The sequence below is a fragment of the Equus przewalskii genome, chromosome 9 (assembly GCF_037783145.1).
Source record: "Equus przewalskii isolate Varuska chromosome 9, EquPr2, whole genome shotgun sequence".
Classification (NCBI taxonomy): domain Eukaryota; kingdom Metazoa; phylum Chordata; class Mammalia; order Perissodactyla; family Equidae; genus Equus; species Equus przewalskii.
Genome location: NC_091839.1, coordinates 42,313,431 through 42,328,003, shown reverse-complemented (window position 1 = coordinate 42,328,003; position 14,573 = coordinate 42,313,431).

Here is a 14,573-nt window from a genome sequence, read left to right as displayed (position 1 = left end):
CAGAGAAAGCCTAGGGGCATGTCCTTCTCTCATCTCACTCTTTATTCAGAAAAACAGTGTATGATTGTTTCTTTATAACGTTTCTATTAAGAAAAGCCCAGTTCTCAGAGCCTCTAATAAGAAAAGAACAGTTGCAATTGGATTTCATCCCTGTCAATCATTCTAACTTATAAAAAGGGCATCTGGACTTCTTCCCTGACTAGGAAACAGCTGCAAGCTCATGGCCACAGAATGCCAGCCTTCCCCTTAGTCCATCTCTTTTAAGGTGGGGTGAGGTGGAGGGGCTGGCTCTCAACTATGCAGACTTGAAATACAAGAAGGAACTTTAGCAGCAGAAGCTGAGAAAATAGTGTAGTTAATAGCTATTATGATCTCATATTACCTTGGGTAGAAAACAAAAGAGATTTGCTTGAAAACCTCTGGGTTGACTTTTGTCCCCAAAATTACATTAATTTATATCTTGCTGCTTTATAAAAGAACCCACTAACTAATCTATATCTGATACAGAGAAGGACATCATCCCTGCTCTTGCCAATGAATCCTAAAATATCCACATAACCAACAAAGTGTCAGCGCCCAGAGGACTTGCAGACCCCTTACAAATAAACAGGAAAAGAAAACCCAGAAGAGAAAATGGGAAGACAATTCACAGAAGAGGCAAACTGTTAGTCATACATTACTGAGTATTGGCAAGGATGTGGAAGATGAGAACTCTCATACAGTTCTGATAGGTGTGTAACCACTTTGGAGAGCAATTTACTAATAGCCGGAAAGTTGAAGCTTTGCATACCATACATAAGCCAGAAATACTATGACATAAATACACAAGAAGACGTACACAATAATATTTTTAGTCATATTGTCCATATTGTTGTCATAGAAAAGAAATTGGAGGCAACCTAAATGTCCATCAGTTGGGGAATAGAGACATAATTATAATACATTCCTAGGTGGAAAACCATATAGTGATTTAAAATATGAATAAACTAGTTCTACAATCATCAAAATAGGTAAATCTTCAAAACACAATGCTGAGCGGAAACAGCACAAGACTATTTCTGTAAACATTTTAAATACCCCCAACAACACTATAAGCTGTGCCATTTGTGAATTCATACATATGCCATGGATAGGATAGCAGGGACAAGAAAGAAGAACCAACTTTAAGAGAGCAGTTAGCTCTGAGGAGGGAGAAAGAGATTTTACTTCTATCTGTAACTTTTTTATATCTTTAAAAAAAAAAAAAAAGATCTGAAGCCAATAGAGCAAGATACTGACTGCCGTTAAGGCTGGGTGATGGATACTTTTATGATTGTTTGAAATGTTTTCTCATTTAAAAAATAAAAAGAATTCAGTCGATTAATCAGGTTAAAATATAAGTTGGAATAAAGCAGAGGAGACTCCAGGCAGCAGGGGGACTGTGTAGTTCTGGGCTCGAGGAGGGGAGGGAGCTCAGGAGAGCCAGCAGCCCCCCTGCTCAGTATGGGTTGAAGGGCAGCAGCTGTGGACACAAGACAGCCACAGAGAGCAGGCGCACTGGTGAGGAGTAAGGCACTCGGCCTGGTTAGACAGGATTCGGATGGAGAGGAAGGAGCTGGGCTCCCGTTTTGGGCTCCCTGGGTCCAGCTGAGTCAGGGCTGGTGAAAAGAATGCCATCTGGGGGCCAGCCCGGTGGCACAGTGGTTAAGTGCTCATGTTCCGCTTCAGCAGCCCGGGGTTCGCCAGTTCGGATCCCGGGTGCGGACATGGCACTGCTTGGCAAGCCATGCTGTGGTAGATGTCCCACATATAAAGTAGAGGAAGATGGGCACGGATGTTAGCTCAGGGCCAGTCTTCCTCAGAAAAAGAAGAAGATTGGCAGAAGTTAGCTCAGGGCTAATCTTCCTGGGGCAGGGGAGTGGGGGGGGGTGCGGGAAGAATGGCATCTGGGCTGAGCGTCAAAACTCTGCCAGGGGAAAGTGTTGGGCTGACTCAGGGGGCCCTTCCCTTCCCTTCCCCCCTCTCCTCTCCTGCGTCCCTCTCCTGCCTCCTTGCCTTCAGGTCCCCCTTCCTCTCCCAGGAATCCTCCTTGCCTTTCTCCAGCTCTCTCCATCGTGGGCACCTCTACCGTCTACGTTACGGTATTGATGTCTATATTAATTTATTTGTCTATCTATGGAGTAAGAGGCTGAGGTTCCTCACAGTAACTTAAAATAAAAGTAGTTTATTCTTATATTACTAGAAATTAAAATAGTTTTTAAAAATATTGTGGCTTCCAGTACAAATTCCCTCACTAGCCCTGTTCAACAGCCTTAAGGAGAAAAAACGGCTTCCCTTTTGATAGATACTGTATTTCAACTCTTTTCTAATAATTGCAATCCATTAAATATCTACTGTGTGCCAACCATCGTGTGGACTCAGGGCTTTACGTGAATCATTTCATTTCATTCTTGTCCCAAAATACCCCCATACAATCCTATGAGGTAGCTTATCCCCAGGTTACAGGTTATTCCCATCTCATAAATGTGAAAACTCAGGTTTAAAGGGTTTAAGTAACTTAGGTAAATTTTAGAAAATGGCCCAGGAGAAATTCTTTCGACTCCAGTCAGCTTCTAGAGCTCAGGCTATGAGGGAAGGATTGTCCCTGACAAGAATTTTGGGCAGGACTCTTGAGCACATTATTTCAGTCAGTACAGTATTATGAGTTTCAGGAATTCCTGTTTTCTGGTAAATTTAAGACTTTGTGCCTTCTCAGTATAAGTGCTCAGATGATTAAATTTTCAGCAACAAAACAGAATTTTATTTTGAAAGTGTCACATCACCCTCAAATATGGAAAGCTGTGTTATGAAATAAACATCAAACATCTAATAAAAACCCATTTCCTCCTCTCTCTCTCTCTCTCTCTCACGCGCGCGCGCACACACACTCACAGAGGCACCCACACTTCCGGATTTACTAACCTAAATCCGCAGGCTAAAGGGTTTCTCAGAGACTCCCCTCAGCATTAAGGATGCTAATTGCTACTCTAGCAGTTACTGGAAGATCAAAGAACCGCCCACAGAGCAGAGCAGCGTTTCATCTTCCACAGACCAAACACTAATACTGCCCATCCCCCATCCATCGCCCCCTCTCAAGCTGCCACATTGGACCAATTCCCTTTCCTCTTCCCCACATGCTCTCCCCCGCCCCTAAAATAGCTCTGTGCCAAAAATAAACGCTCAGAAAAATGCCTGTGGAATGAATGGAGGAAGGTAACTTCACTATCATTATGTTTCCCTTCTAATTACCACAGTTTGTCTAAGGATGAGCTTGTTTGTCGCAGCGATTCAGACACCCATCACAGAGCAAACCCTAGTCTGTCTCCCAGGAATCCTATGGCTTTGTCACCCCACCACCCCTACTGGCAACAACGGCCCTGGGCACAAACCACTGGTCACCACCCCATTACCCTGTCCCCAATCCTTGTGCACTGCATGAAGTCAGTGGGCTTCCACTGGGGGGAGTTCCGCGTTTTGCTGGAGGGCAGGGCTATGAAAAATGATCCCCCTTTCCTGGGGTAAGACACCGTCCTTCTGGGCTGGCACAGTAACAAAAGGGCCTCAGTCAAGCATTGCAAAGTGGAGTCGGCAGGACCAGAGGGATTGGATCCCCTCATGGTGTAAAATGTCTGAGCTCCAGTGGATGCATGAGTGAGGCTCACTCCACACTCTATGGGGCTCCAGCGAAGCTGTCCTAAGTTCCAGAAAGGGAAAAATCAGATGAGACGAGACTAAGTGGCAGACCAAGGAGGCCCCTCAGAGTGGAAGAAAGAGATGGGGAATCTCAGAGGAGAGGCTCCCTGGAGAGCACAGGTCCAGGTGACCGTGAATGAGGCATCTCTAGAGCATCAGGGCCCCCCTACCAAAGAGGGACGCCCCTGCACTGCACTAGGCAGCCTGAGTCCTTCAGTAAGACAGCGTGCAAACCAAACTGGGTCCTACTCTCAGGCAGGGGTCTGCTTCCTCCCTGCCCCGTGGATGAGGAACTTTTTTCCACTGCCATCTCAGGCATCAGCCATAGCCCTTCCAGCCCAGTCACAAATGGGGAGCAGGGGTCTGGCCCCACATTCACACTTGGATCCCTGCCCCAGGCTCCTGGAGTCAGCTGAGCCCTGTTCTCAGCCTAGCCGCCCCCACCGCCTCCACCCCACCCCCCACCCCCACCAGTGAGGGTTCTCCATGTCCTCGGGCCACATGCTTTAAGGCCCTGCTCACTATGCTGAGTCTCCTCACTCCATCCTGGCCAACAGAGATTTCAATACTATTCCTTCTTTCTTTCTAAAGTGTGGTTTTCCCCCAAAGAAGTGTTCCTCACATCCCCACCTTTTCACATCTGCCTCGATGCCTCTGGTTCAGGGTTTGTCTCCTCGGACCCATCAGTCCCCTAACAGTTCATGTCTCCCACCTCTGCTTTCTCAAATCTACCTGGAAACCACTGTCAAGGGCCATCTTTTCCAAGGATGCTCTGTGCGTCACACTTCCCTGCTCAGATGAGCTCGGTGACCCCCATTAAAGAGTTTATTATTTATGCTATGTCAAGGATCCCAGAGTGCAAGTATCTAAGGGAAATATCAACCCTGACTTCTAATTTGTGTTGTCTTCCTGTCTGGGCAAGTGGACTTGGCCCACCGGGTCCAAGTTGCAGAAAGGTCCTAAGAGCCTGGGACCAAGATACAGACTACATGAACAGGTGCTGGCTTTTGGCCACCAAGACCGAGACTCCTGAGCTGTTAGCAAACAATAACCATTTCTAGGTGGGGTGCTGAGCGGGAGAAGAACGTACCCTCCGGAGCTAGAGATTCAGGATGCACAAGCTTGTTCTGAGAGCAACGGTTCAAGGATATTTGAACATATACAGAGCAGAGTCACCTAAATTGTCGTCCATCCAGAATTTCTCATCTCTACCCTCTGTTCTGGTAGCTTCCTGGGATAAAAAGTGAAAGGACGATGAGATAAGAGGTGAGCCAAGTGAAAGATGAGGAACACCTGAGCAGCTGTCGCAGAGCCCATCATCCGACCCAGGGCATCCTCTATTACAGCCAGCAAGAAGGCTGAGCCGCCACGTCCTCACCACGGAGGTGGCAATCTGAGTGGCAGAGGCAGCCACGAACGGTGACAACAGCACTGCAAGCCCAGGCCACTCAGAGAGTCCTAGGAAAGACCAAGGCTCAAAGGGAAAGGAGAGGAAAGAGATTGCTGTTGAGTTCACATGGGGGCCGCCACAGGGACCCCTGAGAAGGAAAGGTGAGGTTATTGGAGGCGCTTTTCCGGGTGGGGTTGGAGTCAGTTCCATGTAGTGACATATTCAGGCCAAGAACCTGAGGGAATGCTGGTTATAGCTGAATAACTTGTAAATGGAACAAAGAGAGTTCCTTTTCCTTAGCTAGCATTCACTTTTGGCCCCTAGCCCAAGACCAAATATAAACTGTTCACCTCTCAGCGAACACAGCCCGAATGTCACTGCCATCGTGCTCTTGCTCATGCTGTGTTTGGCTGGGGTGCCCTTCCTTCCTCCACTTCTCTGGCTTTAGTTTCTAACATACGACCCAACCTTCAGGGCCCAACTGAAATGCCACTTCTTACATGAAACCTTCCTTGACTGCCTCAGTTCTAAGTGATTTTCCCCTCCCGAGTTCACATGGCCATTTCTACTTGCATTGTGATTCCTACCACATCTTACTTTGTTTTGTTTTGTTTATTGAGGAAGATTAGCCCGGAGCTAACTACTGCCAGTCCTCCTCTTTTTGCTGAGGAAGCCTGGCCCTGAGCTAACATCGTGCCCGTCTTCCTCTACTTTATATGTGGGGCGCCTACCACAGCCATGTCCGCACCCGGGATCCGAACCAGCGAACCCCGGGCCGCCAAGAAGCGGAACGTGCGAACTTAACTGCTGCACCACCAGGCCAGCCCCCTACGTCTTACTTTGTGATGGAGCTATTTGTGTGGTCTCTTGTCACAGTGACCTCCAGGTGGCTAAATCCCATGGGCATTTTTAGTTGTCATCTTACTTGATCTGTTAATAGTATTTAATGCTCTTGAATATACTCTCCCTCTTGGAATAGTCATCCCTTTGGCATCTGTATAGACATCTGGGTTTTGCCCACCTGGCTTCTTCTCTGCCTTCTTCGGGTAACAGTACCCTGATTTTCTTTTGAGGAACTGTCTGTCCATGAGGTGTGGGTAGAACTGATGCCAACCCCCAACTCAGAGACAAACATATAACCCACGCCACGCCAACAATAGCGATACCTGGTATTCTTGCTGGAACCCATAGAAGAGAGATATTTCCTTTACCTTGGGTAGGACGTAAACCAAAGCTTCTGCTGGTGACATGAGCAGGGCACCATGTGGAATGACCCACTTAGCCAAGAAGCTCACTCAGAAGAAGGCAGAACTAAGAGATGGAGAGAGAGGCAGGTTCCCAAGGACGTGTTTGAGCACCGGATCCAGGCACGTCTGAGTAGGCATGAGTTTAGGTAATAAGAGCCAAGAAATTAGTCTTTTTTTAGCTGAAATCAATTGAAGATGGATTTCAGTAACACGCATTTGAAAGCATCCCGGTTCAGCCTCTAGAACACTACACTCGCCTGGCTTTCCTCCTAGCTGTTCTTCCTTCTCAATCTCCCTTACTGACTAATCCACTCTGCTCAGACTTTACGTGTCCTAATCCATCAAAGGCTGGTCCTAGTTCCCCTTCTCGCTCTCTCTTTCTGTCTCCCTTGGCAATCTCAGCCGCACCCGGGGCTGATCCAGTCACTGTCTCAGATTTACAGCTTTAGCCCAGGCCTCTCTTAGAAACCCAAATATCTCTATATCTTCATCTGCCTCCTCGGTGTGTCTACTTGAATCCTCAGAGCCATCTGAGACTGGTCACATCCATCCTCCCCAATAGCTCCTCCCAAATAGCTCTCCTTCTCTGTTCCTAGCGCAGCAAACAGCGCCAGACAAAAACCGAGGGTCATTTAACCCATTCTCCACACTTGAGCCAAAGTGACCTTTTTAACACAAATTAGATCATGTCTCTTCTGCCTAAAACGCTTCCAAATCCCTCCCATTGCTCACAGGATATGTCCAGAATCAGGAACACGGGCCCCACGGCCCTGCCCAGTGTGGTTCCTGCCCCCTTCACCTCTCAGTGCTCTCCTCCTTGCTCCCTGAGCCCCCCTCTCTGCCTCGAAAGTGGATGCTCCCTCTCACCTCAGGGTCTTGACATTCGCTCGTCCCTTTGCCTGGAGCCCCTCCCCACACACTCACCTCGTTCATTGAGAATGTTCCTCAGATCTCAGCTAGAAGGCCCCAGGAGCCCTGCTTTACTCTTCCAGACTGCAACAGGCCACCCCAAGACACTCTCACAGCACCAGTAACTTTCCTTCAGCATGCTCACGATATCAGTTCCGTTCTTTGATTAATATCCACATCCCCTACGAGCCGAAGCTTCAAGGGGCAAAGACCATGTTTGTCCTTCTCACTCACGTTTCCTTCGCCCTTAGGTCTGCTGTCTCACGGGCAGTGGGCATCCATCAGTATCTGTAGGCTAAAGCGATGAGTGCTTGATGCCTCCTACTAAGTGAATAAGCTCTTGCAGACGGGCGGAAGCAGGTGCGCGTGCGGGAAGGCAACATCAGAGCAGGGGGACTGCCAGTAATGAGGAAAGAGGATGGAACGGGGAACTTCCAAGGGAAATAGCACCCCAATGTGTAGAGAGAAGCTTGGAGAGCAGCAGGGTGACACCAGGACTATATGAAAGTCACACTGATAAGGGGAAGTCGGATGAGGCGCGATCACAGGGCATGAGTTTGTAGATAGCTATTTGCTTAGCTGGGCTGTTTGGTTGAGAATGGACTGGAAAGTCCCGGGTGATATTTTCTAATACAGGTGAATTTCGAGGATAAGCCTTTAGAACCTAATCAAAGAGCTTCTAACCTGTGTGTGATGTGTATCACGTATAAAATTAATGAGTAAGATGTGGTGTGGGCTTGTTGTGGATAATTCTGTTATGTTATCTTGAGATACGTAAAGTTCATGCTATCATTGTCTGCTAACACTTAAGAGGGAAATGGGACCTAGCACTGTTGGAAAGTTACTAAGGCAGAGGCAGAGAAGCATCGCTTTCTGTAAACTGTGCCAGGAGATTTTTATGTGTTACCGAATAGTACGCACTGCCTGGACAGGGAAGTCAGGAAGGAAAAAATCAAGTTTATTTTTTTTCCATTTAATAAATATTTACTGAGCACTTAATTTATCACTGCTGCCACTTCCTGATTCTATGATCTCATTTAACTTCTTCGTGTCTCGGTAAAATTGTGATAATAAAGTTGGTTAGAAGATTAAATGAGATGATAGTACACTGAGTGTTTAAAAACGGTGCCTGATCCAATATAAACAATCAAAAAGTCATCTGTTATTATTTTTTAGTATTTTATAATGACTACATCCTGGGCCCTTTCTCAGAGTTGAGGTGACAGTTGTGAAGCAGACAGACAAGATAGGGCCCTCAGGAAGCTCCTCTTCCAGTTAAGAGGGAGACAAGTTAGTAAGTAAACTAGTAAACAAGATCATTTCAGAGGGATAGATGCAAAGAAGGGTGAAGGCTGGGGTGTTGCTGGGGGCAGAGGCCACTTCCAAACGGACAGTCAGAAAAGGCCTCTCTGAAGAGAGCTGAGACCTGAGTGATGGGAGCCACATAAAAAATCCTAGCAAGGGGGGCTGGCCCCATGGCCGAGTGGTTAAGTTCGCACGCTCCGCTGCAGGTGGCCCAGTGTTTCGTTGGTTCAAATCCTGGGCGCGGACATGGCACTGCTCATCAAAACCACGCTGAGGCAGTGTCCCACATGCCACAACTAGAAGGACCCACAATGAAGAATATACAACTATGTACTGGGGGGCTTTGGGGAGAATAAGGAAAAAAATAAAATCTTAAAAAAAAAAAAAATCCTAGGAAGAACATTCCAGACCTGACGTACAGCAAGTGCAAAGCCCCTGCGGCAGAATGGAGTTGAAGTGTTAGAAGCAGGAAAATGCAGTGTGGTTGGAGTGTGGTGAGAGAAGAAGAAAGTTCTATGAGATGAGATCCGATGTGATGAGATGGAGAAAACCATCAGCACCAGGCTGGGTTGACCACAGGGCAAACAGTCAGAATCCTGATGGGACGTTCCTGCTAGCAGGAGACTACAATTCAGCAGAGTGTGACCCTGAGGTAACCAGGGATCAGGGCCCTAAACTTTAAGAAAAGAACAAAAGTGCCAAGGCAGAGCGTTACCATGGGGCCTGGGCTCAGAAGAACCATGGCCTCTAGAAGGCAGGACCTCTCTGTAGGCCGTCTCTCTCTCCCTATGCCCTATGGCAAACACCACTAGTTGCCCAACCAATGCCCATTCCCTCTTTCTTCCTTGTTAGCAGAAGCTTCATTTTGTTCATGGCAGCAATAGGCTGTCCCCAAAGGAAACAGGGTTAGTCTGACCCAATCAAATGCAGCCAGCAACTTGAAGCCTGTGGTAAAAGAGGTGCTAGGCCCCCAGCCCCCGAGAAGCTTCTCTCTGAGGTATGAGAACCAAGAGCATCTACCCCACACCCAGCCTGGACACCGAAAACTGAAACCACGCCTTAACCCTCCACGCACGACTTTGCAATCTGTGCCCCCGCCCGCCCCGTCTTCATCAGTGTGAGTGTACTTTTCCAGGACTGTCCCACCTGAACTTCACAAAAGACTCGTCAGCTCTTCAATGGAAAGCATCAACAGACAGTTTTCACCCCAAGATTGTTTGCATCCCTCCTCTCAGAATCCCTACCTTGCTGTTTCCTCCCATCTTACCTTGACCCAACTTCCGATTCTCAATAGATTCTGACGTCACCTTCCCTGCCCTGAGACACTCCCAAGCTCCATGCAGGTGGCGTTCTCCCCAACCTCGGGGAGCAGCCACTCTGCTTTGTCTTGTCGAAAGGCACTGTGGGTAACGTTTAGGGAGCCAGCCTTTGACAGATCTGTCTGTTGATGGAAGCTTTGCCTAATGTTACCTATAAGCAAGCACATGCAAGTTAAATATATTTCCAAAGCTAAAGATTTTGAAGGGGATAAAGGAGCCTTGATTTAAAGGAGTACAGAAAAATATGCATCAACTTTTGGATAGTCCTCCGAAATTTGTTCAAAGGCCTTTTACCAGAGAAATCAGGTTATAAATCTAGTGCACTTTCCAGAAGTTCTCAGTTAGACACTAGACGCCACAAGTCCTTTTTAAAAACTCTTTGTCTTAAAGTTTAAAATCATCAATAATGTAGGCTCCTCTCTTTTCCAAATCAGGACAAAGAACAACTACTAACAGATAAAGGATACTACAAAATTAATTGATCTTTATTATTTTTTACGCTATTAGAATCAGTAAAACATTAAAAATCTAACATTTTAAAATTATTTCTACATTTGGAGTTCTGGACAATGGTGTATTATTATTATTACTTATACATAATTATTCTTTGGTTGATAACTAATTTATCAAATCAGTTGATTTTGTCAATAGACAGGCTTCCACATTCTTGTGGGTTTTTCTTTGTGAAATGAAGCAAATGCCACCTAACATCACGTGAAAACAAAAAAACTCAAGAAAGAAGTCTTGACAACTGCTTTTATAATGTGCAACCAACTCACATGGCTGAGTGTCTTACTCTGTGAGGCAGACTCGGGAATGAGGGCCTGGGTGGGGAGAAAGCATGGGACACGGGACCAAGGGGTAGCCTGGGTCTGCTGCTGACCAGCCACCAGGGCCCAGGCATGGGGATAAGTACTTTATGAGGATTTTTTATCATCCACACCTCGGGAACTAGATACTACTGAATGTGCATTTTACTGAAGAAAAATTCAGGCACAGAGAAGTTAAATAATACACTGAAGATCACACAGCTATTAAGTGCTGGAATCAGAATTCAAGCCAAGGCCATCTGTCGTAGCCTCTACGAAGTCACACCTGTTAGGGGTAGTGACCTGGCAGTGGCAGAGGAAAATGAAAGAAAGCCAAGTGGGCAAGGTCGAGGTGGCCTCTGGGGAGCCGGTGGATAGGCTGGGAGGCTCATGTTCCACATTGCATCGAACTCGAGGCCAAATCAGAGGAGCAGAGATAAGATCCTCCCTTGTTTCCAGCTGTGAGACGTGGGCCGGACCCAGACACTGCCGCTCTCTCCTGCAGCGGTCTCATCTGGAACATCCAATGTCAAGGAGCTTTTGTTAATAATGCAGGCTGGTAACACAAGCAGCACGTCAGTTTTGAAGAGACACCTACCACCACCCCGCTCCCCTGGCTGAACGCAGGCAGAGGGAGAACAACAGCAAGATATCCAGGATGCTAGGTGAGCTGAAGGCGGCTGCTGCCAAGAGAGTGGGCATCCGATAGGAGGCAGTGAGTGAGGTCCGAGGAGCTGTGAAGCTGAGAACACGAGAACGTGGCAGGAGCCAAGAGGCTGTGGGGAAATGTCAGTCAGAAGTGGGCCACCTACTGAAATGAACCAAAAGAAAAAGGCAGAATGGTAAGGAGCAGTAGGTGAGTACTACGGAAGGGCCATGAAGGAGCAGTGTGAAAACAGCAGAGCAGGGTCACAAGAGGTGATTCCCTGCAAGGGGAAAAATCACCTGGAGATGGAGAGTCATTAGGACGGGGGGCTGCTTGTGTGTGACATGATGTATTCACCTGATTTTTGGGGACCACTCCTTAGCCCATCCCGGAAATGTGATTGGGTGCCTCAGCTCCCAACACATTCTCGTATCTGCGAGAATGTAAGCTACACGATGGTCAAGACCATGATGGTTTCACCCACCACTGTATCTCCAGGACCCAGCACAATGCCTGGGATGTGGCACATGCTCAATTAATATTTCTTAAATTAAGAAAGGAAGGAAGGGAAGGAAGGAGGGAAGCTTTGAACCAGGGACAGCAAGCCCTGACTCGTTAGCCAAATTGACCATCTTTAGGAAGGCTACATAACACATGGCCTCCTACCTCTTCTTGCCTCTCCACCTTCTCTCCCAATAGCCCCACAGCAATCCCACGTCACCTGCTCAAACACGAAAGAGGACCAAACAACCCAGGGTGTGCATAGCACAGCACTAAGGAAGCTTTGGGGAGCCTGTACCCCCACTCCCAGCACCTCCTGACCCCCAGCAGTGCACTAGGTCAGGGTCTGCAGTCTCTATGGCTGCCCTGGAGTTGACCTCTGGTCCTTGGGTGTCTTCAAAGTCCAACCCAACCAGTGAGCTGGTTTAACACACACTCAAGTTCTCCATAGCTCAGGGAACCCAGGCCACCCCAGGAGCCTGATGGGGCCTCCCTCTCTTCAGACACTTACTGTCCCTGCCCCCCACATTGGGACACCCCTGGTATTAGAGTTGAGGGGAAGACGATGATGGGGAGAGGGTTGTACCTTCTGTTTCAGTCAGGATAGGCTACTTTATGCTGCAGTAACAACCCCAAAAGCTCAGTCACTGAAAAACAAGGTATATTTCTCACTTACACTACCTATCCATCACCAAGTGGCTGAGGGCTCGAGGCTACATTGTCCTTCCTCTGGGATCCAGGCTAACAGAGCAACCACATGTACCTAGGTTAGAGAGACAGACAACAGTGGCGGTTCTTACACTGGCATTTAAATACGCCAATCAGGAAGTCACATACATCACTTTCATGTATAGTCATTGGTTAGCACAGTCAGTTGGCCCCACACAGCCACAGGGGGTCTCGGAACACAATCCTATCACAGGTCGGGAAGACAGAGAGCTGGAAATAGTGACCCAAGTCTGGAACTGAGCCTTAGAGGTATGACTCAATTAATCCTAAACCTCTGCTCCTTAGCAAAGTGCTAAAGACTGGACGCCCTCCATTGGGGAAGTGTCCAGTGACCTTCCTCACTGGAGTGAAGGTGATTTCTAGGCAAGTCTGATGTTCATGGGATCCCGGGTCCGTACTTTCATATCCAGGACATTTTACCTGTCCTGCAGGTTCAGCTCTCCTGATACAGGGACAGCCCTAAGGAGGACAGTGTCAAGGCAGTCCTGCTGTCCTCCCAAGACCCCAGCCAGGGGAGGATGGTCTTCACAGCGGACTTTCATGAAAGGTCCAGTGCGGGTAGCACTGAAGTAAACAACTACAACAAAATGGCTGGTTTGAGATTTATTTTCTTTTTAAAAAAAATAAGACAGAGGGGCCGGCCATGTGGCATAGCGGTCAAGTTTGTGTGCTCCACTTTGCTGGCCCAGGGTTTGCTGGTTCGGATCCCAGGTGCAGACCTACACACTGCTCATCAAGCCATGCTGTGGCAGCATCCCACATACAAAATGGAGGAAGACTGGCACAGATGTTAGCTCAGGGCCAATCTTCCTCACCAAAAAATAATAGTAATAATAATAATAATAATATAGAAGTTTTCCCTTACTTCACTTTAGGAATCAAGCAACATTGTACAGAACTAAACAGTCCACATGTCAAAATTGACATTTGTATTACTTGCTAAGACGGGTTCAAGAGGAAGCAGGATGAACAGGGGAAGGGGAGGCCGAAAGGAAGGGGAGGTGTTGAGGAGAGAAAGACAGTCAGCCGAGGAAAAGGCTGTGGAGAGCAGACAGGCTCAGCCGTGGAGAGCACGCGATAGGGGGAAGGAGAGGGTGCGATGAAGAGAGACAATCTGAGGGGAGGAGGTCAGAGATAAACTGCTGTCAGCACATCTTTTTTCAAAGTCATCCCAGCTCTTTGAAAGGCTAATTTGCTATTTAACAACTGTTAAGAAACATGTTTGGTTTTCTTTTTAAATTCTGTCCTGTTTTATGAAAAGCTGTGCGTGCCTACCTCCACAGGTCCTGGAACCTTCTGGAACCTGCATAACCAATATGGGCCGCTAAGGTGAGCCGAGAAAGCAGAAATCTTAAAATATCTTAAAAACAAAACAAAAACAAAAACACCATCGCTTTCACTTGTCTTCACTGCCCACACAAAAGCCGGTGCTCGCCGCCGCTGCTCCCCCCGCTGACGAGCTGCCCGCTCGCTAATGAGGCCACATCTTGCCTGACTTACGCTGAGCTCTAGGCCCAGTGATAGCAATCAGAAATAATCGGGCTCCATCAAGCCCCATGCTGCTCTGGAAAAGGGTAATATTTCCGCTGGGGGCCTCCCCAGTGGCTTTCCCTCTCTGAGCAGGGGGGACATGGAGCAGCTGTTGAAACACCAAGGGAGGCACAGGAAAGATGCTCGACTCTCCGGAGAGGACGCCGGCGGGTGGTTAGCCAGGAAGGGGACGATAGCTCAGCGCGGCTGCAAGGCTGAGGCCTCGGCGGGGTGGCAGGGGAATGCCCGGCTGGCGGGCTGAGAAATCTTCCGTGCCCGTGGAAATCTTGATAAGGTGGCGAGCGCGCCCTGCAGCGGCGTCTCGAGGGCTGCCCGCCCGCCCACGCGCACACGTGGGCAGGTGAGTCGCACGAAGTCACCGCCCGAGTCTGCAGGCGTCGCGTACACTTAATTACCGGGGAAACAGAATCAGATCACACTTTCTATGCCTACTCCTGATTTCGTTTGTGTTGTCAC